At 45.1% G+C, this 27605-nt stretch overlaps 1 protein-coding gene across 6 annotated transcripts in view; it reads left to right on the top strand.

The window, feature by feature from the left end:
• The window catches only part of DAAM2 (dishevelled associated activator of morphogenesis 2), a 308724-nt gene that overhangs the window by 51479 nt on the left and 229640 nt on the right, over positions 1-27605 (top strand). For 2 of the 6 annotated variants that reach the window (XM_019483068.2, XM_019483069.2), the window contains exon 1: positions 5292-5522. The exons of the other annotated variants lie outside the window; for them this stretch is intronic. The gene's annotated coding sequence lies outside the window, so the exon portion shown is untranslated. Of the gene's footprint in view, positions 1-5291; positions 5523-27605 lie in introns of those variants that run through there. 6 annotated transcript variants of the gene reach the window in all.

The following is a 27605-nucleotide window of genomic DNA, read 5'->3' on the forward strand; positions in this document are numbered from 1 at the left end:
TGCATGTAAGCATGTATGGCACAACTTACTCTTTTTAAATAGTTCTCCCCCACCCTGTCTTCTCATTCCCTATCACTAAGGATGCAGAAGGACCTCTGGTTCTTTATCTGATCCTGTTACTGCTTTCCTACCTGAATTGATAACCCTTCATTTCAACATTCAAACCTAACTGCTTAGGAAGATGATCGTCATGCCTTAAATACAAGATTGTGATTCTGGGTAGGGAAGCAGCAGGAAGACTTTGGAAAGGAAGAAGTAGGAAATTTTGCATCAAGTAAAGTCATGGCAGCCACGATTTCACTCACAGATTCTGTTAACATGCAAATATATAAATAACCACATAGATTCTGTCCTCATTCTTGGATTGCAGAGCTTGGAAATGCATTGTTTGGGACCCAAGGGTATATCTCTCACTTCCTTAAGTAGCTATTTGATTTCTCTGATAATTTTGTTTTCTCTGTTCTGGCCCCTTACATTTTAAAGGGACTGGCAGGGAAGCAGGACTGGCTGTCATTTTTTGAGGCAGAGCTGCTGAGTTTTATAGTAGAGAGGAATACCCATATACTGTACTCTTTCTGACAGAGATGGTACTTTCTTGATTTGACTGTTTCCTTTAGTGTAAGCTATAAACCATTTTCCATGACAGGATAAGGTATATGTTGCCTGTGTATATCAATGGGGATTCCTTTTAACAGTAACAGCTGTATGATCAGGCTTATTTTTGCTATGCACTTTTTAGGTTTCAGTGAGGCAGCAGGAGCTCCTAACTGATAAAAACTACCCTGCCTTTTGCATCTTTCTTCCACAGTGAGCACGTCTACACATGCATTTGATCCAGCTTAAGTTTACTCTTGTGTAAGATACTCTGAAGTAAGTGCTTTTGGGCAGGCATCTACACGTGGGGATTAGGGAATAGATTTGCTGCTCTTTGCACTGTTTCCTGCAGCCCTGCAATGGGTCCCTGCCACCACCAGGGGGAGCTCTAGGCTCCCCCTGGGTTCTAGCCCAGGGGCTGGTAGGGAGCACTGGGCCAGGAGACAGCTGTCTCCTGGCCCCAGGGAGGGTGGGGGGGGGGCTGCCTGTTGCCAGAGCGGGGACTGGGACAGGGAGCTCCTGGCTCTGGCTCCACAATCAGGGGCAGGGGACTTGGAAAGAGCTGCAAGGGAGGGGCAGGTCCAGGCCCCCTGCCCCAATCCATGGGTGGGGCTGCTAGCAACTAGCTTGCTGCCAGCTGCCCCACCAGCAGATCAGGGCAGGGGACTGGGACCTACTCACCCCTGCAGCTCTTTCCAAGCCCTGTGCCTCTGTCACCCATATCAGGGCATGGGGCTGGAACCTGTCCCTGACCAGGAGGAGGCACACCGGGAGGAGGCTAGACAGCTTTCCCCACTCAGCTTGGTGAGCCTGGAGCTTGTGGGAAGGAGGGGGATAAGCTGAGGGGATTGTTCCCTGCCCAGCTCCATGAGTGCGGAGCTGAGCAGGGAACAAGCTCCCCAGTCTGTTCCCCCCAGCTCTGCGCTTGTGGAGCTGGGCAGGGAACAGGCTCCCCTGCCTTCACCAGCAAGGAGGTCAGAGTGCCCGCTCCATGACCGCGGGTTGATGCTGGAAGACCCTGATCTCCCAGCAGCTCTGCGATGCGGGGCCGGTGCTGGGAGATAAAGATCTCCCAGGGGACTTGGAGCTCCCTGTTGCCACCGCAGAGGAACAAAGTCCCCTACCAGGCTCCTATGGTAGAGCCTGCCCTGGCAGCCAGGAGCTCCTGGGGGCAGCAATCTATCTCTTGGCCCCTAGTGGACAGCTGGCCAGAATCAGATTTCGCTCCCAGCCAGGCGTGTACATGAGTGCTACTGCACTGCTACTAATCTCAAGTAAATTTGCTACTTGCATCTGCAGGTAGCAAATTTACTCGGAATTAGGAAGGTTTATTGCGTAGTAAACATGCGCAAGTGTAGACGGACATGCTTCCTTCACAAACTATGCTAATGTGCAGTTAAGCATCTCATGTAGATGCACCCAGTGACTATTAGTACAATTGCTGGATCATATTCTGACACTCGAGTGAAGCTGATTAATTTTACACCCACAGTTCAGAGTTGGGAAAACTGAGGAATTGAGATGTTAAATAATCTGCCCACTCTCACACAAAAAGTCAGCTCTAAGGGCTGGGACAGAACCTCTAGTCCACAGTGCTCTTCAATAAATCACACTCCCCTTCCAGTACTAGAAGATAGGAGTCCTGATCTAACCCAAGGACCACACTCTCTGAAGAGAATATTTAAACCCCACATTTGGAAGCTCAAGTTCATGCTTATATGTATATATGAAAAAAATGTAGCAGACTTAGAAGAATTAGTGATAGAACAGACCAGTCTAATCAACCATCTTGCTGGCAGCGGTGCGGGACTGTCCCCCACAGAACAGATTCTGGCATTTGCAAATATACCTCTAAAATAAGAATACATCTTTTAATTCATCTGAAGTACTGGGATCCCTCTATATTTTTAAAGATAGGTATTTGTATGTTATGCTGCTCTCACTGTGACATCTCTCACTCAGGCTTTTTTGTACCCATTTCACATCCATATGTGCTGATTGAGAACTAAACAAATGATCTGGGTGACCTCTCAGGCAGGGCATTTTATTTCTTTTTCCTCATGAGCACACTGATGATCTGCCTTTTCTGCTGTGTTCACACAACTTAGGCCCTGTACAAGATGCCAAAGTGAGAGAGGAGATGGTGCCAGCAGCATTTAGACCTATCTCAGCCTTAGCCTCTGGTCTGAAGCTCCAAAGCTGTTCTTGGGCCTTTGTGCTGAACTTCTGGCTCCTCTGCCAAAGCAGATGGGGCCTGATGTTGAGTCTTACTCTCTTTTCTTTGTTAGTCAGTCAGCGTCATTCCTACCCCCAGTTTCTCTCCCTTTGCTCCAATGAAGATGTCAAAAGGTTCTGGGGGAGGAGTGGGGAATCAGGCACCTTGAGCAGTTAGTAAGGAAACAGGAAAGAGAACAAGTAAAGACATTACTGTAGCTGGTGACAAGTACCTACCCTGCATGAGAGGGAGCTGAAGGATTAGCAGTAAAGGAAGGGTTGAGCAAAGGGGACTAATAAAATGGAAATATTAGTGGACAGGGGACATTAGTGGGACATAAGGCATTAATAGACAGGTGAGGGAATTGGGATAGGGGTCACGGATGGCTAGGGAAGGCTTTTTCAGCTTTGTGTAACTAACGCAAATTGTATGTGTAAATCATATAAAACTTTCTCAATCTTTTTGTTGTGCAGAAGCCAGACAAGCCTGTGGCACTGTTCACATGAGAAGAACTTCAATCAGTTTCCATGATTTATTAATACAGGGCTGATAAAGCTTAAGATTGGCATTTAGTAGGTTGGATACCTTCTCCACTTGTAGGGCTGGACTGCTCCTTTGGAGTGGTTAATTGTTGTCTTATGATCATAAGATCATAGGAACATAGGGCTGGAAGGGTCATCTAGTCCAGACCCCTGCTCAAGGCAGGGTCATCTTTGACTAAACCATCCCAGCCAAGTGTCTGTCTAACCTGCTCTTGAAAATTTCCAGGAACAGGGAGTCCACAAATTCTCTTAGGTGGCCTGTTCCAATGCTTGAGCAACATCATAGTCAGAAAGGACCTCATAATTTCCAACCTAAATTTCCCCTGCTGCAGCTTAAGGCCATTGCTCCTAGTCCTGTCCTGGATGGCGACAGATAAAAGTCAATCTTATCCATTGAAACCAATTGTGAAGGCCTCGTTAGCACTACCAGGACCCCTGCACTTTGTACCATTATTTGTTCTTGTGCAAAGCAAGCTTCGGGTGGTGCCAAACTGGAATGGGAGCATTTTACCCCATTTTATTCTTGCTGTGCGCTGGTATTAAGGACTGTATAAGCTTCAGGACAGCAGTAAATTAGTTCCACATTGTCTGGTTTAACTTATCAGTCTGAAGTCAATGCTTTTCTCTAGGGGACTTTTGCCTTATATGGCTAAATCATATTTTTAACATAGCTTTTTTAGGATACATGTTGGTCGGCATTGTCCCTGTCGTTGTTTAGTTGTTATCACAGCGAGGGTAAACAATTTATACAAAAAGCAAACCATATAGTGTCAGTGTGGATAATCTTTATGAGATTGATGGGTGTGGGAGGGAAAAGGAGAGGAAATGGAATAGATCCAGGATTTCTATAAGAGAACTGTGTCACCTTCTCTAAGTGTCAGGGAGTGCAAAAACTGCTGCCTGTCAGACAGCAGGAGCAGTACACTTAAAAAAGACATTTCTCCTATGTTTACTGTACTATGTATATTCAAGGTAGGTACACATAAAGCTGTGGAGTGGAAAATCCACTAAAAATAGTGGATAACTACGAGAATAAAATTATGCTAAGAGTGAGAGAGAAAAAACCTAGGAAATTACAGCTTTGCATTTACTAAAGATGTATCCTCTGCATTATAAAAACTCATAATGGCAACGTAGGCTGAATCACTTACAGACATCCCTGATTGCATAAACTGTGTAAAATATTCATACATTATTCTGGGGTTGGGGCTGGGTGGGGGCTGCAGGGCAGTGTGATGTGGGCCACCTGAATTCAGTTCCCATTGCTCGGTCTCTTGTAGGCTAAGATCAAGTGTTGGACTTTTGGCTCAGATCAAGGTGGGGACATCCGAACCCCAAGACGTCTAGGCTTGAGCCTGCATGCAGGATGCCTGTGAATGGATTTGGGAGTATCTGAAGTCCCAGCGTGAGAGCCTGGGATGGAGGATGCTTGCCGGTTGTAGCGCCAGATATGGTGTTTAGAACAATTGAGTTCTGCCTGCTCAACCAATATGGTTTTTGCAAGAATTGAATTCTGCTCAATCAATATGATTTGGAATTGATTTGACTGATTTGACCTGGAACACAAAATATATTAATAAAAAAAAATGGTAGCTTAATTAAACTCAAGTCTCAGGTCTTGTTACCCTGTCTTGTCCCTGTTTCTAGGATAGTTCCTACCCACTTTTCTAAGTACCCTGACAATCTTCAATGACAAGCTGTATGGAAGAATAAAGTGTTGTTAATGGGGCATGTAGGAAACTATTTCATATCCTGATGGTTATCAGCAAGGTTTCAAGCAATGAGTACACACCCTTCCCTCAACCTCTTTTGTCCAAACAGCACCCACCCAGACACCACCCCCTTTGGATTTCCTCAAAAGTGCCTGTTCATGCATATTCATTGTCAGCCTGGAGCTTGTCCCTTTAAGAAAGTGTAACACAGTAGCAGAGGAGGGCCCTGCCTCCTGAAGCTTGTAGCACTGGAGCCCAGCTCTGGAATGGGAAACAGTTCCTGATCTTTATCCGAATACAGTACTCACAGGCGGCCACCCTATCTCTAGCGCACTCAGTACCATTCAGCGTGGAGACCAGCACTCCTGCCTGGCTCCCTGACACAGGCTGGAAGTTCCTGGGCACTGAGCTCAACTGCTGTAAAAAGCAAATAGGAAAATATACAGCTGGATCAAATTGGTAAGTCAAACTAGAGTCACATCCTGCTCCTTGGGCTGCAGCTTTGCTTTATTTTTCATACTCTTTTCAGTCTGTTGTGCGGGTCCCCCCCTCCCCCCATATTGTCTTCTAAGTAGAGCAGCTGGGAAAAAGTGGAGGGCAAACAAGAATGTAAAATGGCTAGGAAGCATTTGTCCTTTCTTGTTTCTTTTTTTTTTTTGTTTTGTTTTTTAAATCTCCCACCTCCCCCATGAATGTTTTGCTGTAAGAGCTGGAAAGAGAAATCCAACCACTGCATTTTGTAAGGGGGTAGGGGAAGAGTTCTAACTTGCTTTTGTCGTGAAAATTATTTTTTGAAAAGAAATCCTTTTAAAGAGCTTGAAATGAAGTGACTTGTCATTTCCTTTAAAAAGGTGAAAACACATCTCATGTTCTGCATTTCTTTAAATGTAGTTGACTCCCTGTACAATAAGGGATGGTTTTTAAACATGAGCTGTTGATAAAAATTTTGTTTTCTAAATATATCTGAAAAAAGTTGCATATGATGTTGATTTGTTTTAGATAAAAAATGAACTGGTAGAGCTGGACGTTCAGGCAGTGGTAGGAGATGCAGTTTTGTTTGCAGCAGACAAGAGGGCAGCATTGCTACATCTGGTAATGATCCACTGTCAAATAGTCAAAGTTGGTAAAACTTTGAAGTGAATAAATGAATGAGTAATAAGTGAGTAAAAAAAAAAAAAAGGTTTATGTGTGGAGACTGTTATACTGTAGAGTTTTTATAGCAGGAAAATCCTTGAATTTTCTTTTTTTTTTAACTTCATGGAACAAATATTGGCTAATGATCTGAACTGTTATAAGAATACATTTTGTGTCAGTCAAATCAGAGCCTAGTTATAAAAATAAAATTCTAGATTTTATGAATGAGAGAGGAGTTAAATCTTTCATTGACCTGTTTCCTGGCACGCTAGCCACTGATGTAGTTTTTTGAGCAATGCAGAGAAATGACTTGTGCTACACACAGCTCTTAAAGGTAATGTAGGGTTCTTATTACTGCTTCTTCTGTATCAGGGGCTGTGCTTCATGAGTAGATTCAACCAAAGTAAAAAATGATAAGAAGGTGCAAAACTAAAAAGTTTGTTAGAATTTCTGAGAAACATCTTTTGAGAGAGAGATTGGAGGTTAATTCTATGTGAACCAGGTTGCAAGTCAGAATTTGAGCTCAGTCTAGAAATGTATGTTTGCATCCAATACAATCAAGTGATCAGTGCAGAAGATTGGACCAAGTAGCCAGGATTTAGGGGCTGTAGATCTGTCTCTGACATGACTATGGTCAAGTGTTGGGAAGGTAGGGTGATAGATGAATGGGCACTGGGATTACTTAGTTCTATTTCCAATTTTGCCAATGATACTTCATTACTTGAGACTAGACTCTTAACTCTTCCATGCCTTTTTTTACCCATCTATAAAATAAGAGTTGCAGCAGATAGTATTACAACATATGTATTGCTATATATACATATTCATACATGCTTGTGGGTATACACATACTTAACTTTTTATAAAAGGTGGCTTTTAAGTGCCTTGACATCTTCAAATAAAGATGCTAGAAGAAAATGACAGTATTGTTTTAAATGATATCTTTCAGTTATGGCTAGAGAGGGCTCTGAGCTCACAAGTTCCTACCTAGCCCCAAATTCATCAGGGTTTGATATCTATTTTAGGGTCTAAGATTTCTAAGATTTCTATTCTTTCTTGAGTGCTAAGGTAATCTGAAGTTGCAACATTCATTCCTATTACTTTAAAAAGTGTTTGGGTAAAGTGGAGTGGGTAAAATTACAGTGTCTGAAATCTTAACACAAGACATGGTGGGAAAAGCAGATTAACACAGGCTGAATGACTGTATGGAATCTGCTTATTCAGGCTTTCAGTGACTACACTTCATTGAAGAGTTTAGACTACGGTTACATGCATTGGGCCAGTGGCATGTATGAACAGTAATTCACTTCCTACATTGCAGGAGGCATTTAAAGAAGTATGAGGAAGCATGTCCATGAACTAGTGAGCAGACAAGTACTACCCTTTTCTCATTCATTGTGACATCTGTTTGTCTTTGTCATGCATACACGGGCAATATGTCTTATAAAATGCCCCTTGACATGATGCATTCTCCAAGACGGGATTTTTCTTCCCTTCCCCCAATGTCTTGATCTCTATTTTATTGAAGATACTACTTATTTGCTTCTCTCTTTTTCAACTGGAGTGGTCACAGGTCAGTTATCTAAGTGCTGCTTGCTTTTTCAGTAATGTGCTTTTTTCTTCTTCAGTAACTTCATTTTAAGCAGCTGCCCTGCTGGAATTACTCAACTGGAGGTCCTGCTGTCCATCTGTCATTGAATTTGGTTCGGGTATGTCAGCTTTCTCAGGGAGGTAAAGGAGGCTGCCCCCAGAGTTAGATGAAGTGCTCTGTTGTTTGGCTAATCTCTGATCGAGAAGATGGCATGAGTGTTTGATTCTCTAAGGTACTTTAGCAAGGCCTTTAAAAGATTGAATCTCCTTTTTTGATTTGGGCTATAGATTCATGTAATGTACAGCATCAATTTTCATTCTCTGCTCGTGAAACTCTTACTAGGTAGGGTAACAAGATTAAATGAAAGTATAGATAAAATGATCAGAAACATCAGGGAAAATTTGCCTCTAGACAATGCCCCTTGGGGCACCCAGGCTGCTTTTGAGATGTCTGTGACAACTAGTATTTTCTCTCTTCACTGACTGACAATTAGGTCATAATAATAATTATATTTATCCGTTGCATCTTCCAACCTGTTCCTTTGGCCAGCATGTCTGCTTCATATAGCATGTACTTCCATCCAACTTCTGTTGGTTTTTTCCACTTACTAAGTCCTCAGACTGAAGTCTCCTATTCTATCCACAGTCCACAGAGTACCTGATCCCATTCCTACTCATGTTCCTAGGATTCTGCTTGAAGGTCTGTTCCAGAGCCTGCACTGTTAATTTATTTGTGCATGATGCTCAGATGTGGCTGAACCACTGCTGATTGTCTAAGCATTGTCTTCACGTGACTGAGGTGCATGCTTTCCAAAAAAAGGGAAAGATTCCCCTTCCCCTGGTTTCTTAAACTTGTAAATAAAACTGGGCTGGCTTGAATGGCTTTTTTAAATACCAAGGTCTTTGAGATCACCCATTACAAACTCTTTCCCTAACAATGAAATACTCTCTTTACCCTTCAGATGATGCTTATGACATTGGGATCACCCTGAAGTCTGGTTTTTTTCTTTTGGAGCTCTTGTTTGTCATTCAGTTATGCTGCTGCTGACACCGCCGCGTGACTCTAGCCAGACTGAGTCCCGTGGTTGCTCTGTATACTGTTGACAGTTCAACTCTTATTGATTTGTCTCTGCTTAGTGACTACCAGTGTTTGTTTTGCACGTCTCTTAGTTCTTGCTCTTAACGTAGAATTGAACACCTGCCATAGTCTGCCTGCTATAGACTTCCATAAAAGTCCTCCACTGGGAACACCACTGCCTTTCTGGAGAAGCAGAAATTACAGTACAGTTTTTTTGGTACTCACAATACAGTTGGATGTGGTTTACTTCCTGCTTTTAGTACGATTCCCTTAACATAAACACCCAACTGCTCTTCTAGCGAGGTCCCAATTCATATCTCTGTTCCATCTGTAGAGTTTAGTCAGTTGATTGCACTTTGCTGTGTTTTTCTCTTTGTCTATGGAATTTGATTCCGCTTTGAGATCTGTTGTCATTCTTATAAATCAAAGGGGACTGGCTTGTTTGGGCCTCATTTACTGACTTGACCATTATGTTTCGATCCAGCACCTGAAATCTTTGTACAAGGGATGTTTCTGTCTATTACTTACTCCCATTTATATTCATAGAACATGACACTTGGACTGTTCAAAACCATGTGATGAAAATGCATGCGTGTGTGTGCAGCACTGGATGGATTTGCAAACCGGGTTATGGGTGTTCCTGTCTCATCTGTGGCTGTATATATACATCATTGCTGAGTCTGTTTGTAAAATTTACAGTTGAGAGAGCTTCCAACTGCTGGTAGGCCTTCAGCTGTCCTGAATTTCACATGTAATTGGCATGTATTAACAATGGGTGCCTCCTGCGACTGGGGGGGCACCATGGCAGTGAGTAGGGGCCTCCCATTGCTGATGCTGTTGGCGGCAAGGGGGAGGGGGGGTCAGTGCAGGCGGCGACTGTCTGCAGAAGCTGGCTGCAGCTTCAGTGGTGGCCAATCTCAGCGGGGGCACATGTACGCGTCACCTATGTTGGCACGTGTTGCTACCAGATCATGAGGGTCTGCAGAGGTGACAAAGAATAGGGTATGACATTAAAGCATGGGTGGGCAAAATATGACCTACAGGCTGAATGTGGCCCACGGAGGGTTTTTGGCCAGTCTGCAGCAGGTCTCTCAGTCCTCCCTGGCCCAGGCACCATCTGGCCGTGGTGTGTCCTGTTGTCCCTTGGGCATGCAGAAGGGCTGGGGCAGCTCCGTGGCTGGACTGCTTTTCAAGATAACCCAAGTGGCAGCAGCTCCTTCCAGCTGTCACTGCCATTGGCCCGAGTCCTGTGGTACCGGTGGGGACCTGAGTGCACAGCCCTGACCCGGTCTGCCCTACGCCTGCTGTGGACTTGCCTGTGGTGAGCAGCGGTGACAGCCAAGGCAGAAACTATTGCTCAGCATAGGGGAAAAGCAGCCCCTACCCCTCACTGCTGCTGGGCACTTCCTGCTGCAGCTGTCTAGAGCCCATGCCTTGACAGCTCAGCAAAAGCCCTCCAGCTAAAATAATTGCCCACCCCTGGATTAAAGTGACTTGGGGTAAAGAAGAAAGATCTCTCAGGTCTGCTTTCTTCCAAGGATAACTTTGGTGAGAGTACCAAAATGCAGCTAGTTCTGATTGATCCCTCTGGACAGATCATTCAACACCTATCTGCACTTATAAGAATATCCTTTAAGGTAGCAGTAGTCTCAAGTTGTGTCTTAGCAGGTGTATCTACACATAAAATTAATATGATGTAATAAACTCTGGAGTAGCTGGAGTCAGCTGCTCCTGGGTACAGTGTCTACACATGTGCTTGTGACAGCAGCAGTTTGAGCTAGGGCAGAGTAGCCTTGGACTGGCAGCAGTTTCGTGGAAGGGCAGGGGGGGAGGCAGGCAGCTTGAGCTCTGGGTGCTGGTGGAGGGGCTGGCTGGAGCACAAGACTGCTAAACTGTGGAGTCATGCTGCAGGCAGCCCCTACACCTTATCACCCTCGTGTCCCAGCCAGCTCCTGTTACCATCTACAAGTGCTTTGTCGCACTTAATTACTTCGCAAAAGATACTATCTTATGGAGGAATTAATTCATTTCCTGCATCCTAGTATCAGTGCGCACATAGATGGTGAAGCTTTACTGTGGAGCTAATTAGTCAACTCTGCAGTAAAACACATGTGTAGATACACCCACTGATCACTAGTGGACCATGAGACAATATGGGTAGTCCCATGGGTCACACTAGCCTTTTCCCTTTTCCCTTCCTCTCCTCCCTTTTTTCAACTTTTTAGTTGAAATACAGGTGCCATGGTGGTCCATGAGAAATTTTGAGGATTGACAATGGTCCATCAGTTCAAAAAGCTTGGGATCTGCTGCTGGAAGGTTTGTGTGTGTGAATTATAAATAAATGTGTGTGTATCCATGTATGCAATACTGTTATCTGTTGACTGGTAAAGCTAGTTGTTGAAAGCAACTCCTTAATCTTGCCTGTAGTTTTGAATTCTGCTTCTTCTACAGCACCTCTGCAGTTTACCAATGACGCTGACATCTGTGTATATCTTGCTGATTTCATTATTTCTTCAGATGTAAACAACAATGAAAAATGTCTGGTTAGAAAGCTTTTAGGCACCCTACCAGTTAGCTAAACTTACAATGACATAATGATGACCACCCAGCACCATTAAATAATTGCATTCAAATAGCACAGTAACTCATCTAGTCAGTAAATCAAATCCACAAAAAGTCCCTTTCTACACCTCCTTGACCAAACCCTGCCAAATAAATGGCTTTTCAAAGAGCCCAGACAGTTCAAACTATTTTGGACCATATAGAGAAAGGAGGATGGACAGGAATTTCCAGTACCCAATCATAAAAAACCCTTTTGAGAAGCCTGTTGTCTTTTATAACAAGATAGTTTCAAGGAACCATGGATTATAACAGGTCTGCATTAAAAGAAGTCTAAATTGCAGCTGAGAGTCTGTCCTAGTGCTGCCACACCTCCCAGTTTCCTCATTAGAAGAGGTGACCTTGACTGGTGGAGACTCCAGCTTACAAACTTTCCATGCTGCCCTGCTTATGAATTTAAGGTACTTATAGCAGAACTATTGACTTGTAAAGTGGTTGATAGGTACTGTAATTAATGCTGGGCTCCTTCATTTCACATCACTTTTCTAGCTTCCTGACTTCCCACGTCCTTCCTTCTGCATCTTGTATTGGTCCTTGGCAGGCTGAAATGTCTGGGTAGGAGGAGGCTTCACCAACTGCTGAATGATCTTTTGTATTCTGCAGGGTCTGATTTAATGGCCAGGCACAGGGAAGTAAGCTAAGGACAGGTCGAGAGCCCTCTCTGTCCATGTCCCACCATTTATTTCTAGAAGTAAAATGATTCTAGGTGAGAGAGCAGCAGAGGTGATTAGATGGCAACTGCCTTCTCTCCCTTGTGCCTTCCAGACCAGAGGGATCCCATCCTGTAGAAAGTGTAGACTGCTGTTGTTGGAGGACTACTGCAGCAAGGCAAAGCCACCTCCCCACTTCTTACTCTGGTGTAAGAATCAGGCAAGAGACTTGCAACACTACTCCCCCCTGTTCAGCTCCTTGGCACCAGGACTGAGCCTGTGACAAAGCCCCCTCCTGCTTCACACATTTGGGACTCCAGCTTCCTTTCTCTATCCCACATGCTATTGGTGCCTGCTGGCTTGCCCGCCTTACTCACCCACTTCCTCCAGCCTCTGCCTTCAGCACTCCCTGCGCTCTTCATCTTCAAAGCACCATGCAGCCTCAGCACATTGGTGACACCTGCACAAGAAGGAGCATCCTGGTTGTATGGTGGGGAGTCCAGTAGAACCCACAGCCCCCATTCAGTAACCTGGGCAAGCTGCCTTCATGCATGCTTCTCAAGCCCAGCCCCACCAGCTCTTAAATTGTTGCCACTCTGCTGCTCAGCTGAGTGGTAAGGGAAAGCCAGCCAGGAACTGGGCTTGGGGGAAGGCTCCACAAGCTGGATCCTGGCCCTTCTGGCTTTTAAGCTGATGCCCAGCTGAGTGGTGGGGAGGAAGAGAGTCAGGGAGCAGTGCAGCAAAGCTCCTGCTTGTTTCTCACACTAGGAACTCTGGAGTGAGAAGTAGGTGTGTTGCAGCTGGTTATTATTCCTCCCCTCCTCTCCCATTTTATGGGATACGTGGGAGCAGCTGCCACCCTTGCTTTCTGCAGATGGGGGTGACTCTGGTCTCTGGAAGGTGTGGGAGCCTTTCCTTCAGCTCCACTGCTCCTGGTCTCCAGAATGAGTTTAGCTTGGGGAAAGTGCAGATATTCAGTCTCCCTAGAAAAACTCTCCCAGGAGTGATTTCCTGTAGGCAGTTGCTGTCAGGTTATTTTTCACCCAGAGCAGCCATTTTTGGCTTCAGGAGAAAAAGTTTGAATGTCTGCCCACTTCAGGTTTCTACCAGAAGAAAAGTGATTTGTCCAGTAGAAACTGAATATCTGTACATGACCTCTAATACCCTTTTGCTCTCCTACACTCTCTTTTCCTATTGGTGTGTGAGGCATTGCTTTAACATAGTGTTTTGTGGTTTAACCAACGTGGGGTGTGTGTGTGTACCTGACCATGTGTGTAGATCTGCAGCCTCTTTCTAAATGTATCGAAACCTGTAACCTTACCTTGCTCTGGCAACAAAAAGATGTGATCATATGGCTGTGTTTATTTTGAAATTCACTGAAAGTGCATGGAGAAGCACTGTAATTTTAGCTCTCGGAGAGAATCTCTTCCAGCAGCTGATGAAGCCTGAGCACATGCCAGATGAAAAACTGTGTTATCATTTTCAGTTAATTAAAAAAATAAACATCAAATCCCTTACAGAGGCAGTTTTTATAAAATACTGTGTGTCTCATCACCCTGGTTCTGACTGTCAACTTAAACAGCAGCCAGGACATTATTATATACTTGCAACTAAAAATCTTGATGCAGAGATTTTTTTGGGGAACTTATTTTATCAGTGTTTAAAACAGTACAACTGAATGAAGAGCATAAAGTGGAAATTATTGGTGTTTGCTTATGAATGGGTTTTGGGGGAAAACATTTTAAAGGATCAATTTGTAAGCAAACAAAACATTTTTGTTGCAACACGATGCTTCAAAATGAGTGGTGACTCGATGAGATGTGCCAGATTTGTGCTAAAAGCAGCGTGCATTTGAAAAGAAAGGTGCATGAGGAATTGGGGTCAGGCTACCTTGCCTGGCTGACGCATCAATCACTTAAGCTGAAATCCTAGCATTTGAAGGATTATTATCTTTCATAAATCCTGAGCAGCTTCTCTGGGCTTTTTGTTGTCACTTTTAAGAAGGAAAAATGAATTTAGTTCTATTGAAAAGTGACAGATTGACAGCTCTGAAGACTAGTCCTCTGTGCAGAATAAATGCAGCTTGGACAGTACGGGCACGTCCGCATATGCAGCTCAAATAGAAGCGGTGCAAATTTGAGCCGGGGTTTTTGCCACAGTGCACATGCTTGTACATGCACTTTGTTGTGGAGCAAATTGTGCCACTTGGGACAAAATAACCCTGCCTGGCTCCTCCCGGATCTACAGCCAAGGGGAGCTACAGCCCAGAGCCAGCACCTGTGCTGTCCCCAGCAGTACAAAAAGCTGCCCTGACAAGTAGCTCAGGGCTACTCACTCTGAGGAGCTTGTGGAGCCGAGCCAATTGTTACCTGGAGACACTACCCCTTGTACCAGCTGGACTGCTGTACCAGCTGGACAGCAGTCCTGAGAGTTCCCTGCACCCTCTACCCACTGCAGCAGTCTGGCAGTGGGGGCTGCTGCCTGGCTGTGACATGCTGCCCACCTGCCAGACCCAGATGGGGACTGCACAGCCAGTAGAGGCATCTGCCCCTCTGGGCCAGCTGACAATGGGCTGCGGCTGCAAGGTTGGCCTTTGTGCGACACCACTGCCACGTGTCTCCCTGCCCGGCCATCTGGGCAGCTATCGCCGGGAAGATGTTCCCAGTGTGGTGGCTTGCTTTGAACTGTCAAAGCATATCCTCCTGGCCCCAACTGGCCAGGAGGTCAGCCATCTTCAGCTGGGTCCAAGATGCCAGCTCTGAGCAGGCAGAGTCTTGCCACTGGCCTATCTAGCAAGAATTCTGGTGTTCCCTATTGGAAAACTGAAAAATCCCGAAGTGACTCTGTAAAATACCCCCAAATCCATGTTCCTCCACAATTAAAACAAAAGACCACTATATAGAGAGAGACTGAGAGACAGTGATCAGTTAGGCATGTTTTATTGATATATCTACAGTGTTAAAGCAATTTGAAAGACTGCCAGTGTCTATCATAATAATAAATGTAGTTAATTCTAAATACATGTTTCATGGATATATGTTTTGTTGCCCCCCCTCAGGGGTTATGCCCCTCCCCCACAGGGGCTACCTCCCCTGCAGGGCCCACATGCCCTGCCCCACCCCCGCTTGCTCCCCCAGCCTCTCAGATTGCTGCCTTGCCTGGCCCTATACCCTGTTGGCTTCTGAAGACCCCCCAAAGGCTGCCTCGCCTGATCCCATCCCCCACTTGCACCCCCAGCCCTCCATGGCTGCCCCCCAACCCCAGCCTCCAGCACTTCAGCAAAAAAAAAAAGGCTCTACTCACCATAGAAGCAGGGGCTGTGGGGGCTCTCCATAGCCTCCTGGCAGAGCCCCCCGGGGAGCACAAGGCAGCGGGAGGCAGCAGGGCCCATGCTGGGGCTGCTGGGGTTGTCACTTGGCCCTGCACTGTGTGGGTGGGGCAGGTAGGGGCTGGGGGCTGGGCAGGGAAGTGATTGGAGGGGCTCAGGGGGAAGACAGGGGGTAGGTCTGGGCAGGGAAGCGATCAGGGGGCTGGAGAGGATGGGGCTGGGCGGGGAAGGGATTGAGGTGCTGGGGAAGTGGGTGTAGCTGGTGGGGGTCCCTGCCATGGTCCCCTCCCCCCTCCTTCAGCCCCCCCGACCCCTTACTTACTGGCAGTGGAGCCTGGGTCTAGCTCCCTGCTGCTGGCGTGCTGCCTGCCCTCATGTGCAGGCAGCGTGCTTCAGCACCAGGGTGAGGGCTAACCATAGAGATGCTCTGTGGAGGACCAGAGCATCTCTATGGAGGACCCAGCCTCAGATTGCCTCAGGGCATGGCCTGGGACCGTGCCCTGCCCTGCTTTTTTCTGTGCGGGTTCATCTGGACATGACCACATTAGTGGAAGTTTACCCTGGTAGGGCATCTGTGGGAATATGACCTGGCCTTGGGGTTCCAGAGGTGAGTTCATTTTGGCCAACTCCATGAGATGACCATTCATTGCACTGTGAAGGCAATTAGAGGTCATGTTGTTCATGTCAGGAGCTGTGTCTTCCCAGTGTCAACTAGGGATTTGGGGTTTGAGAGAGGGCCTTCTACAGGTCAAATATTGCAATGTAGTCACTATGTTAAGATTTGAACAGACTCTAGTGACTCATTCCATGCAAAGAACCATCACATGGTAATGATTTTTTTCAGTCATTAACCAAAGTGGATTTGTCCCAATGACCCGGTAGAGAGAGGCTCTGTATCCCATTACCAGCTCTGAGTCATTCAGTTGTCCTGATGTAGTTTTTCTATACATCTTTTAAATTATGCAGAGCTTGCATTTCCAATGAACGAACTGGGTTTCCTTGGGACTTTTGGGAAAGCAGTCACATGGGAATTTTTTAGTGAAATTAATCCTTAAATCCTAGATTATGAATTGCAATTATTTTCAACCAAACTGGAAGGTGGGTTTGGGGGAATATGTATCCTAATGATGCAGAGGTTGTGATAACAATGAGAAGGCTGAATCACTTTAAAACAGGCAGGATTTATGGGCAGGATGTTGTGCTGTGATTTTAAATGTAGCATATTCATTTTAAGCATTTTGCAAACTACACATTTTCATATTTATTGTTCCCTTTGAGCTTTGGGAGAGCATTGTCCTATTTAAATATTATCCAAATGAATCCCTTGGATCTTATAGAGATACAGCTTGTTAAACCTGAAGGTACCTTTTTTCAGATTAAATTTATTCTTTACCCTTATTCTGCTTCCTTTTGCTCAGGTTAGGCACTGAAACTCAGTTGGTCAATTCTACTTCCTGTTTCTTGTCAGTTTTGCTACCAGCTTTCACACACTAACACCACACTCTGTTTGGGTTGGGAACCCTACAGGGATGTATTCATATCCAAATAAAAGAAAGTTTTCATTTGAAGAAAAACAAATAATGAAATCATTTTCTATTGACTCTCTGTTTTGAAAATAAATGTTGTGCCTAAGTCAACCAGACAGTGTCATGCATAAGGTAGCAAATTTGGCCATTCCTAGTGGGTGGAATTGAAGTAAAAGAAAAATAAAAATGAACTGTGGTCAAGTTATTTCACTTATTTTTAAGACACCATAATTAACTCAGACAGAAAAGAGCTAATAGCAATCTTTCCTTCAGAGCAGGAGGTTGCAGGTCAAGATTTTAGGATTCTCTTGCTGGCTAGGGACAGATATTCAAAAAGCCTGAGCCTGAATTGATTCAACCTTTGCAGGTTAGTCTAACCTGGCTAGGCTAAACTGGTTTCCAACCATACAGACAATCCCTCTGGACTGAGGAAATTCAGGTACATGCCTGCAGTGGCTCAGGCTAGAAGCCAGGGGGTGCTAAAGCAGCCCTCCTTTCCTTTGCAGAGCTGAGCTGAAGGGGGGGTGGCCAGGTCCCAGCAGGAGGCTCTGATTAAGGAGGGGTGTAAACCCCCAGCCTGCCTGAAGCCCCAGGCTTTTTCTGGCTTGTTGCTCAAGGGGCAGGAGTGTTACCAGCCCCCAGCTAGTAGTGAGACAAAGAGGGTGTGTGCAGTTCATGTATCTGTTGAAGATACGGAGCTTTTCAATTTTCCTCCCTGCTTCTGTATACTGTCTGCAGCAAACTGGTAGGCAAACAAGCCGGGTGTGGGGGGGGCTGATAAATGCCCCCCTCCCCCATCTCAGTGTTTATCACCCCATTAAGAAAACAGGGACATTACCAGCTATCTGATTCATCATGGACACAGCATGTAGTCTGCTAGCTAATACACAGATACCTTTTCTGTAAGGCAGAGGGGAGTGGGGAATTCCTGCTCAGCTGGGCGGGGGGGAGCAAACAGCTCTTAAACAGCTTTTCCAAGGAAGGACATTAAGCTACCAAAAATAGCTCCAAAAAGCCTGTCTGCCTTTGTCATCCCCCACATCATGGACTATAGCCAGCATGTGGTCTGCTAGCTAATGCTGAGGTGTCTGTGAGGGACAGGGGAATGCCTGCTTAGCACAGAGTGCGGATGGGAAGGGGGGAGCAGGAGGAAGCCAGATGCCTGCAGAGACTTCTGAGCTGCAGCCAGGGAGCAGAGGGAAGGGGCCAGCCCTGCTGTGGAGAAGAGAGCCCCACCCAGCCCAGAGAGCATGCTGGGATGCTGGGGGAGTCTGATTTATCTTAAACCAGCAAGGAGTCTGCGACAGACATCGCATAACAGGTTCGAGCCAAATCAGTTAAGTCTGATGCTACATTCAACCAGGTTTATCTCAAACTGGTTTCAGCCATTTTCAAACTGGTTTATGTGCACTGAACATCTGTTCTGTTACAGATTTAAATCACTTTCTGATCACTTAAACCAGTTCACGTGTAATGTCTGTTCCTAGCCTCTGAAACCACCTTGGGAAAAGTCCTAGCCTCTTTGACCTTGGGAAAGTCCCATTGCCCTAAGACCTCAGAACAAAGTTTTTAGCTACTCAGCATTTAAAGTGGGAGACCAATTTCCCAAAAGAGTCCAGCAGTCCTCATGCTGACACTTGGGGCCAGGTTTTCAAAAGTGGTCAGCACCGAATGAGCCAGGCTGTCTTGGAAAATCTAGACTCTTGTTTTCATTGCTAAAGGATACCTGAGCTCTCTTCAAAGTCTTAGCCCTCATGTCTATTTACCCACCAATAAACTGAAATATAAATTACTTTCTTCCCTCATGGGGGTGTTGTGAAGTATGGTCAGCTTCATCTTTGTAAAGTGCTTTGATATCCTTTGCAAAAAGCAGCTAATAATGTGAATTTGCACATCATTTTATTTCTGCTGGAAACCAAAAGCAAACTTTAGCAATACTGAAACTCCAGCACAAAGGCCTTCCAATGCCCCTGGCGTTTTTTTTTTCTTTTCTTTTTTTTTTTTGCCAGACCTCTGAATTACTGATTTCTCTTAGGAAGATGTAAATTTAATAAGATGCATAAATTAAAGGCTGAGCAATCAAAAAACAAATAAAAAAACACCCCACATTTGCTTGGTAAAAGAAGAAAATAGAAAGTTTTTCTTTTTCTTAATTTACCTACCACCATGACTGCTTAAGTGGAGTAAGACTATGCTGCAGTGCCTGGCAGTAAGGGGATAACTCACTGCAGTGGAGATTTTCATTCCATTTTGCTCCCATAATGGCAACAGAACAACTTGTTTAATCAGCTTTGGATATGTGGATGTTACTGGATATGACTGCAGCTGGGTATCTATAGGAGTGAGGGTAAGTATCCATGCATAAAGTCATGTGTATGGATATTCCTGTGGAAAGGATGTCTGTAAAGTTACCATGCTGCTTAGCTTACTCAGCCGTTATTCCCAGTGTCTGAAATGATGATTTGTTATGCTGTCATATGAGAATAGACCCACTGCTCACTGTAGCTGGTTCAGTCCCTTGGGAAAGTTTGCCTGGCTTAAATGCATGAAATTGAAATGTGTGGTACAGAGCTGAAGCTTAGAAATCCAGACTGACTCCATTTTTGGGAAAAAATGAATACCTCATGTTGGATGTGCTGTGGAGATCACAGATGACTCTTTTATTTTATGGTGTTCTGGTTTTCATGCTAGGTTTTCCTCTCTGTTGGACTTGGGGAGGAGTTGCCCTGGCTTCCTCAGAGAAGTGAATAGAGTGGGGGAGGATTGTTTCCTGTTGGCTTTTCAGTGGTTTCATGGTCTTCTTTCTAGATACATTTTGTTGTTGCCTGAAACAGGCCTGGATCAAGGCAGATGACCACTCTTACTGTTGTGGCTGGGCACCTCTGGTGCCCACCACTTTAAGGGGCTTGAGCAGGCTGTGGAGCAGCCAGTAGGTGTGGTTAGGCCTAATTAGGTGATCATATGACTGCAAGGGGGCTACTGGATTGGACAAGGGCTGGGCAGCCAGGGTATAAACCCAGGCCCTAGGAGCTGAGCCCACAGTTGCATCTAGGGAGTCAGAGGAACATCACTCAGCCTGCAGATTGCAGCTCCCAGAACATATGGAGGTCAGGGTTGGAACTATGGGGATGGAGAAGGTTCCTTCTGGCCCTTGGTAAGACCTGAAACTGTACCCTGCTGGGGTTGGATGGTGTGGTGGGCAGTCTCTAGGAAATGCCACACCTGTGCCTCCCCAGTGAAAGGCAAGGATGGGGCACTGTAAAGCCTCAGCCCCTGGTGCCTTGTGGGTACCCGGTGGAGGGGAAAGGCTAGGGAAGCACATTCCAACAGAAAAGCATAGGGCCTGGTCCACTGAGTGAGGCCTGGGGCCCAAGAGGCATAAGGCCTAGAAGCCCGGTGAAGGGGTCAGAGACACCAAGCTATGTCTGACGACACCTGAGGCCAAGTTTGGGGCAGAGGCTGAGTGTAGTCCAGCTAAGGGGCTGGAGGAGTTGGAAGTGATTTTGGATGCCATCTGCAAGGCATGGGACATGGTGTGAGGGGAGGTTTGGAGATGTGTATGTCACCCTTGGCATCAGGGCAATCAAATGAGCAGCCTCCCACAAATAAACACCTTTTTTTTTTTGGAAACATCAAAGACGTGGCAGGAAAGGCAGGGCAGAATGCCCTAGACAGGTGGGTGGGCCAGTGTCATGACCAGATTCAAAACTGCCCCATCACACTGTACAGCTGTGAAACGTGCAGATGGCAGTCTTTTTGTTTAGTAGGGTTTATCATAAGTAACTTGCCTTCTTATGTGTCTTAATTTCTCCAATTCCTTTGACTATTAAGAATTGGAAGCAATGTCACTCATATGGATTATGTTTTGCAGTTGAGTTCTAATCAAGGTCTGCTTAGGCCTAAGACCCATTGGTCTAGCGTGGTGAAACAGTGGCACACAAAGGAGTGATGCACACAACATTATGTCCAGTCACCAGCCAGAATGACCAGGTACTTACTTGCAGCTGGGTTGACTGAAGGTGACCTTTAGCATAAGTCCTGAGCAGAGCTTGAACTTGTGCCTCTGCAGCCATAATAAGTTATCTTAATTGCTTTTTTGCTTTTGCCTGCCTGGGGCACTCAACAATTGTGGGGTATTTGGGAGGAGGCAAACTGCATCTTCTCCCTTTCACCCAACCTAGTTTGCTATCCTTCCCCCTCAAACTTAAATTTCAACCTGCAAACACATCTCCAAAGGCACTCGGAAATCTACCCCAGACCCCAAAAATATGCTTCATAAAAACCAAGCCAAGGCAACTGTATAGGCTAAGTACAGACAGTCAAAAAGCCTGAGGTTGAATTGGACCACTTCAGTCTTTGCAGATTAGTCTATGCTGAAGAGATTAAACTGAGAAACGACTGGACAGACATTCACTTCTGATTCCAGAAATGTAGCCACATGCCTGCAGTGGCTCAGGCCAGAAGCTGGGGGGCACTAGAGCACATGGCTCACTGGCACATAGCCAGCATAGTCTGTGTGTGCACTTCCCCTTCCTGCTACCCCCAAGGTCTCTGAGATTTGCAGTCCACAATCACAGCAGCAGGGAGGCTGCAGGGTTGCTCATCACTTCTTCCTGCTTCCATTTAACTCTGGAATTTGTAGTCTACAGTCACAGCCAGCAGTAACCTTTTAGCAGGACAGGGCAGGGGAGCTCTGTATTCAGGGGAAGTGAAGTTTAATCCCCCTCCCTAACCCCAGACCCCAGCCAACACAACCCAGGGCTGGAAGGCATGCTAGGATGCTGGAGGACTGTGACTTAACTTGAACCAGGATGGGGTCTGGCACAGAAGTTTCATAAACTGGTTTAACCCAAATCAGTTAAGTTTGATACTACATTCAACCAGGTTTATCCTAAACCACCAGTTTCAGCCATTTTGAAACTGGTTGATGTGCACTGAACTTCTGTTCTGTTACAGATTTAAACCAGTTTCTGATAAATCAAAACAGTTTATGTGCAACTTCTGTCCCTAGCCATAGTCTTGTGCTAATTGTCTCACTAACGTCTCATTTATGTTACACCTCATTCCTTACCATTTGTCTATAGGTTGTCTGCTTAGGCATGTAGGTGTGAAAGGGACTTCCTGGGTCACTGACTCGGATTCCTTGCTACTGCAAGCAACAATGTTCTATAAGCCTGTTTATAATCTTGGTTAGCTCCATCTTAAACCTCAATAGTTTCTTTGCCTTCACTCCTCGTAACTGGAGAATAGCCTCTTTTACTGGCAGGCTGCTCCAGAATCTCACTCCTCTGATGGTTAGAAACCTTTGTCTAATTTCCAGTTTAAATTTTTCTTAATGTTCCATTTTTACCAGCTGTTCCTATGCTAATGCCTTTTAGCTTGTCATTCTGTCTCCCTGCATTTATAGACAACAGTGATGTCCCATCCCAGTCTAGGTAGGCTAAATGGGCCAAGCTATTTCAGTCTCCTCCTGTGAGGGAAAATTATCAGGGGACTGGGAAATCTAATAGCTCTTCTCCGGATCTGTTACTTTTGAACTTCTTTCTTGCACATAGATGAACGTACCTGAGTCCAGTATTTCAGATGACTACTCTCTACAATGGCAATTATACTTTCCTATCTTTTCTAGAAACATCTTGCATGATAATCGTCAGATTATATTTTAATTTTTATGGCCACATCAAGTTTGTAGTTTATTGTAATCCTATGATTGACTGGTAGCTCCTAGGCTTTCTCTTTTTTTTCACCTTTCACCACTGTCAAATCTGCTATGATACTCCCACTGTCAAGGGCATTTGCCCTCAGATAAATTAGTGTATGACAGTGATTCTCAACCAGGGTGTTGACACATCTTTTTACAGGTACAGCACAATACTGGCAAACACCAACATGTGAATCACATGATGATAAATCTAGAGTTTTCAAAAAGATTTCAAGTGGGAATCCATAGTGTCAAAACCATTCTGACCTGTTGTGGTCTTTCTGAGTTCTTTGCAACAGAATTGCTTCATTATTTTTCCGCAGTTGAAAAAGAGTGAAAGCTAAGCACTGGCATTTTTCTTGGGCAGCCTTGAGTCTAACAAGAGGTGCCCTCAGTCTGATGAGGTTAAGAATCGCTGGCCTATGATCTGGGTTTTTCGTTGTAGCTGTGTTGGTCTGCGGACATAGGCAGGCAAGGTTCTTTGGGTAGATGTGATATCTTTTATAAGACCAACTGAGTAGGCCTGAAGAAGGGTGATTGTGCCTGAATGCTTGCAAATAACTATTTTTTTCCAACTACTCAGTCTAATAAAAGATATCACATCTACCCAAAAAACATTGCCTAGGTCTATGATCTGGCAGCCTTTTGGTCTCTTGTCCTGTTGAGTCCCTAAGCAAGCAAAAGCTACTTTCATGTAGCCAAAAGACTTTTAGGCTAGAGACAGACATTACACATAAACCAGTTTAAGTGATCAGAAACTGATTTAAACCTGTACACTGAACATCTATTCGGTTACATAAACCAGTTTAAAAATGGCTGAAACCAGTTTCCACGTGCCCTGCTCCCCCCACTCCCTCACCACTTGCTGCTTAAACAGGGATCCCTTCCTCCCCTCTCTCACAGCACAGACCATAGCCAGCATGTGGTATGGTAGCTAATGCTGTGTAAGGCTCTGGCAGAGAGAGAAGACACAGCAGGGTCTGCCTGGCTTCCCCCTGTCCTAACCCACCTCACTGCTCAAGCAGGAAATCCACCCCTTCCTCCCATCTTCCACAGCACAGACCCCAGTCCCAGGGACCCTAGGCATGTAGTATGCTAGCTAATGCCAAGTGGTGCCTGTTTGCATCTCTCTCCAATTTCACTGGGACAGGTAGGCAGACAGAACAGGGCTTTTGGAGCTAATCAACAGCTGTTTAAAAAGTTTGCAGTAATGGGAGAGAGGTTATTGTTTTGCTAATCTGGTGATAAAGACTCTCCCATGCTGGCTTGCTCTCCTGTCAGTTTGCTGCAGACAGTCTGTCAAAGCAGGATGGGAGACTGAAAAACTCTGTATCATCAACAAATGCATGCACTGCACACCCCTCCTTGCCTCAGTGCTAGCAAGGTCTGGGGGCTGACAACTCTCCTGCTCCTTGAGCCAGCAGGGAAAAACCTGGGACTGTGCAGGGTGACCTCCCTAATGAGGAAGTCCTGAGACCTGGCTACGTGCCCTGCATCAGCTCAACTCTGTACAAGGGAAGGGAGGGCTCCTTAAGCGCCCCTGGCTTCTAGCCTAAGCCACTGCAGGCATGTGCCTGAATTTCCTCAGTCCAGAGGAAGTCCAGATTGTGTCTGTATGGTTGGAAACTGGTTCGGCCTAGCCAGGTTAGACTAACCTGCAAAGTTTGAATCGATTCAGGCTCAGGCTTCTTGAATATGTGTCCCTAGCCTTATAGCCTTTTGTCTATTCTAAGACTAGGAAGGAACTATTCCTCTCCCTTCAATTTTCCTAGCATCAAATATGTTTTTATTGTTTTTATTTTTATTTTTTAAGTTTAATCTTAAAAAGGAGTTATCACTAGAGGCCTGAGTGATGGAGTGTATGGGATGGAAAATGGGGGTTGATTTGGTGGGGTTTGTTCATTTGACTGGGACAGGTCTGGGTCGCTTATTTTATCTGCAGCAGTTTTCCCACCCCAGTGTTAAAAAAACCCACCAAACAACAACAAAAAACCAAACCAAAAAACCCCCCAAACATCAAACTGCTTCTAAGGAGCCAGCTGATAAGGCTTTGGAGGGAATCCAGGTCACAAATGAGTCTGAGGGCAACCTTCCAGCCACTTCTTAAGCAGGAATGAGGCTGACTCCCAGACCCCAGATGAAGAAACACTCCGTGAATGCCTGGAATCTTTCCCCTTTGGAGTGCATGGGAGTCCCTGAGAAGGGAGAATTGTGGGCAGATGGAGAACTGCAGCCAAGGATGTGTAGTGGGAAGCTCCTCCTGACAGGATCCCACGCTATGCTTTGGGCAGTAGGGAGGCTAAGTATGGCTTGATTTGACCTTGATACATTCCCATGCAGCCTGTCTTCCTGGGCAGTGGACAGTTAGGCTTGTTTGGCAGCTTAAGTTTTAGAGGGTTTGAGGAATGCTGCACCTCCAACAGAAAAAGGTTTATATAATGCTTCTAACCTAAGCCCATATTACTGGAAACATAAATGAGATGACTAGAGCTGGTTGGGAATACATCATGGGATCTTTTTCTTCAAAAACTCCTTGCAGGACCATATGAATTTCAACACAACTTTATTGGGAAAGGCTTTTCAGCTCTAGGATGCAATTTCCAATGGAGAGAGTTATGGACTTACCCTGATGGCATAGGGTGCTCACTCAGGATGAGGAAAAACAGAAGAGCTGGAACTTTTGAATATGAATCTCCCCATTCTCAGGTGGCTGCCCTAACTGGAGGGTTCTTGTCTCTTTGGGGTTGGTCTGTCTCTTGCCTCTATCTTTTCAAGGAAACACTTTGAAAGGTCTTTCTTTCACCCTCTTGTAAAATGAGAAAATATTTGAAATCTCACAAGTTTGTGGGGCAGGAAAACTATTTCCTTCAATATCACAGGTTACAACTACAGCTGCATTTCAGTAGAAATGTTCTGCTGTTTTCTACAAATACCATGTAGTAGGCAACTATTGATCCTCTGGATCATGACGTACACATAAGAGGTCTCGTCAGATGCCTGATGAATCTGCTTGTGGTTGACAGGCCCAATTTGAGGGAGTCGCAGCTTGTTACAAATTTCACAGATCCATATGTTGTCTGGGTTGGAGTCCAAGTTTCCAGCATGTTGCTTTCTTCTTTCTCATTTTGCTTCTGTCCTCTAGATCAAAACTGCTTCATATTGAGCTGTACCCAGTGCCAGATATTCCCTTTAGATCAGACGGGATTCTGCATGCTTCGCCCAGCTTTCTATGTTGATGTTGAATGACTTTATATCATATTTGCACACATTGTGATACTGCTATAGAGGGTTATCCCACTTTGTAGAGCCATCTCAAATCTTGCTGTACACAATATTCTTGGGGATACGGTCTCCTCCCATTCTCCTGACATGGCCAATCCATTGCAACCTCCTTTTCTTGATAGTCGTTTTTAAGTGTGTCAGTCCTGCACACTCCAGCACCTCTGTGTTTGGTATTTTGTTTTTCCACTTTATTTTCAGGGTCTTACACACACATCTCATGTGGAAACTTTTCATATGCTAGGCACATCAAGAGACTGTAGTCTGTGTTTCTGAATCATAAACCAGGGATGACAGCACACAGGTCCCATAGATTCACATCTTTACCTTAGCTGATACTTTGCTGTTATTCCATCCAAAATTCTTACCTGCCTTCATAGTCTGTTAGTTCAGTCTGAAGTCATTTCTGCTGATTGCAAGCAGCAAAAACTGTCAATGACATCAAGAGACTTACCTTCCAGAGTGATGTTCAGGTATTGGTTCTTCCACCTGTTGGTACATGATCACAGTCTTCTTGAGACTAATTTCCATCCGAAAGCTCTTGCACGACTCAGAAAAGCTACCCAAAAGATTTTTCAGAGAAGATTCACTGTGGGCAACCAAGGTCACATCATCCACAAACAGGAATTTTCTCAGTATCAGCTCTTTCACCTTGGTTTGTGCTCTAAATCTTGCAATATCGAACAACACTCCATCTAGTCTAGTTTGAAGATAAATGCCATCATTGTTGTCTTTGAATACATGAAGCAGGAATGAAAAGGAGATGTTAAAGAGCATGAGGGCTAAGACACACTCCTATTTCACCTCGTTGATGTCAAAGGCGTTTTGATTCTTTGTTTTCATACGCTATAGTTTCCTTCATACCTTGATGTAATGAGCGAATGACATCCATGATTCATTCACTCATTACCTCAATGAGTGAGGTAATGAGTGAACTGTTCAACAGTTTGTGGGGACAAGCCATTTTTTTCAGAATGGTAAGAAAGCCCAGTCTGACTGTATTGCAGCCTTCATCAATCTGACAAAAGCCTGTGTACAGTGGTATTTTTTTCCCCTCTAAATTTCTCTTGCAGTTGTTTGACTGAAAATACCATATCAATGGTGGAATGTCCTGAGAGAGAAGCACAATTACTTCCAGGATATATTCCTTCACTTAGAGATTGCAGCCTAGGGAGCATGATGCAAGTGACTTTTTTTTTTCCAATGATGTTCAACAGGGAGATAATATAGTTGTCACAGTCACTTCGACCCCCTTTGTTTATAGCGTGATGCAAAATAGAGGTGCAGGGGCTGGCATAACTCTAGGCCCCCTGTACTGCTTATAACTGCAGGTGCAGTAGACAGACAACACCCAGTAGCCAAGGCCATTCCAAGCATTTTGCAGTGCTAGTTTGCTGTCTGTAGCAAAGGTAGGTTTACTAAAATAACTCTGGAGCCCCTGTGATATAAAGCTAGGTTTTTATGAAAGTTTCCAGGACTGGTTTGTGGAGGGAGTGAGGGGGAACTTGATCATTGATTAATTTTATTCATTTATGCAGTAGTCTTCCATCATTGGTAGAAAGATATATTCAGGAAGTGCTAATCTCATTCCCAGAGTGAAGGGGGAAAGGGTGGAAGGGGAGGACTCTGTTCTGGTG

Source organism: Alligator mississippiensis, chromosome 1, assembly GCF_030867095.1.
Source record: "Alligator mississippiensis isolate rAllMis1 chromosome 1, rAllMis1, whole genome shotgun sequence".
In the NCBI taxonomy this organism is placed as follows: domain Eukaryota; kingdom Metazoa; phylum Chordata; order Crocodylia; family Alligatoridae; genus Alligator; species Alligator mississippiensis.